This window comes from Microtus oregoni, unplaced genomic scaffold, assembly GCF_018167655.1.
Source record: "Microtus oregoni isolate MIOR12 unplaced genomic scaffold, Mior012 000067F_ref0000223, whole genome shotgun sequence".
Lineage (NCBI taxonomy): Eukaryota > Metazoa > Chordata > Mammalia > Rodentia > Cricetidae > Microtus > Microtus oregoni.
In genome coordinates, this window is record NW_024543974.1 from 2,488,476 (window position 1) to 2,491,422 (window position 2,947).

The following is a 2,947-nucleotide window of genomic DNA, read 5'->3' on the forward strand; positions in this document are numbered from 1 at the left end:
CTTTCAGCATTCCACAGATAAATTTTCCCTTGGTGTTTGCTTTAACTCTAGAGCCTGTAAGCTAGGCTCTGCTGGAAAGTTATGTGTGTTCATGACTTCTGAAGTGCTCTTGAAAAATAGTGCATGCATCCTGTGCATTTATTGTACAATGTGCATCTTATCACTGGGAAATATTAGATTTTGGGAAATGGAAGTCAGAAGGCATTTTTCTTTTCCTTCTTGGTTTTTCATGAATATGTTCTGGAAGAGCTGAGGTTTCTGGATTAGGAACTGAGGTAGCACCCAGATCATTTTTTATTTATTTATTTTTTAAATTTATTTATTTATTAAGGATTTCTGCCTCGTCCCCACAACCGCTTCCCATTTCCCTCCCCCTCCCCCGATCAAGTCCCCTCCCCTCATCTGCTCGAAGAGCAATCAGGGTTCCCTGACCTGTGGGAAGCCCAAGGACTGCCCACCTCTATCCAGGTCTCGTAAGGTGAGCATTCAAACTGCCTAGGCTCCCACAAAGCCAGTACGTGCAGTAGGATCAAAAACCCACTGCAATTGTTCTTGAATTCTCAGTATTCCTCATTGTCCGCTATTTTCAGCTAGTCCGGATTTATCCCATGCTTTTTCAGACATAGGCCAGCTGGCCTTGGTGAGATCCCAATAGAACATCCCCATTGTCTTAGTGTGTGGGTGCACCCCTCGTGGTCCTGAGTTCCTTGCTCGTGCTCCGTCTCCTTCTGCTCCTGATTTGGACCTTGAGATTTCTGTCCGGTGCTCCCGTGTGGGTCTCTGTCTCTGTCTCCTTTCATCGCATGATGAAGGTTAATATTCCTGAGGATGCCTATGTGTTTCCGAACACACTGAACCTGATAGAAGAGAAAGTGGGAAGTACTCTACAGCACATGGGCACAGGAGACCACTTCCTATGTATAACCCCAGCAGCACAGACACTAAGGGCATCATTGAATAAATGGGACTTCCTGAGGCTGAGAAGCTTCTGTAAAGCAAAGGACACTGTCACTAAGACAAAAAGACAACCCACTGACTGGGAGAAGATCTTCACCAACCCTGCAACTGACAAAGGTTTGATCTCCAAAATATATAAAGAACTAAAGAAACTAGACCGTAAAAGGCTAATCAACCCAATTATAAAATGGGGCACTGATCTGAACAGAGAATTCTCAACAGAAGAACTTCAAATGGCCAAAAGACACTTAAGGTCATGCTCAACTTCCTTAGCGATCAGGGAAATGCAAATCAAGACAACTTTAAGATACCACCTTACACCTGTCAGAATGGCTAAAATCAAAAACACCAATGATAGCCTTTGCTGGAGAGGTTGTGGAGAAAGGGGTACACTCACCCATTGCTGGTGGGAATGCAAACTGGTGCAACCACTCTGGAAAGCAGTGTTTCGGTTTCTCAGGAAATTCGGGATCAACCTACCCCTGGATCCAGCAATACCACTCTTGGGAATATACCCAAGAGAGGCCCTATCATACAACAAAACTATATGCTCAACTATGTTCATGGCAGCATTGTTTGTAATAGCCAGAACCTGGAAACAACCTAGATGCCCTTCAACGGAAGAATGGATGAAGAAAGTATGGAATATATACATATTAGAGTATTACTCAGCAGTAAAAAACAAGGACTTCTTGAATTTTGCATACAAATGGATGGAAATAGAAAACACTATCCTGAGTGAGGTAAGCCAGACCCAAAAAGAGGAACATGGGATGTACTCACTCATATTTGGTTTCTAGCCATAAATAAAGGACATTGAGCCTATAATTCATGTTCCTAGAGAAGCTAAATAAGGTGAATCCAAAGACAAACACATAGGCATCCTCAGGAATATTAACCTGCACCCAGATCATTTGAGCTTGCTCTAGAAATGCTATCTTCTTCCATTTCATCTGAAGACTGATTATCCAGTTTGAACAATGTAGTAGTGTGAGTGGCAGGGCTGCATCCCTGGCACCTGGCCGCCCACACTGCTAGCTTATGCCCCGAAATAATTACACAGAAACTGTATTCTTTTAAATACTGCTTGGCCCATTAGTTTTAACCTCTTATTGGCTAGCTCTTACATATTGATCTAACCCATTACTAATATTCTGTGTAGCACCACGAGCTGGCTTACCATGAAAGATCTTAACCTGCGTCTGTCTGGAGTAGGAGAATCATGGCGACTGCCTGACTCGGCTTCTTTCTCCCAGCATTCTGTCTGTCTACTCCACCTACCTAATTTTATGTCCTATCAGAGGCCAAGCAGTTTCTTTATTACTTAACCAATGAAACAACAGATAGAAAGATGACCCTCCTCCATCAGAACAATCTGCATAACAATAGTTTCTTTATTGTTAAGTTAAAATATTATTATGTAAATTGTCCAAATGATGCTTCTATTCTATAGGACTCTGTATCTTCAGTGATTTTTTTTTTGTGGAAGGAACTTCACAGCACAAAGAACTAGATTCATTCTGCTATGTAGCAACAGTTCTCTGCAAAAGGCAAGCAATTATGAAGAGGTTATATTTAATAATGATATTACAACAATGTCTGAAAACAGAATAGAAAAGATGAGAAAATCCTGAGACACCCCCCCCCAAAAAAAGTAAAACCTGATAGGGATTTCGGTCAGAAAAAAATAGACAGAAGAGCAGCCACCATCAGAGTGACGTGACGGAGGAGCAGCCACCATCAGAGTGGGTGCTTAAAAGGAGACACATTGCTGAAAACATCTTAACAGAAGAGTTTGGAGATTTTGTCACGTTCTCAGACACACATACGGATCTTTGGTGGAAGCTAAGGCTCTGAGACAGGTTTTTACAATCTGTGGGACTTGCTACATTTACATGTGTATGATTCAGATTAGAAGTCAATGAACAGTCTTGGAGCACTTAATGTTAGAAAATTTAGGTGATTGTCACAAGTTCATGATTTATACAAG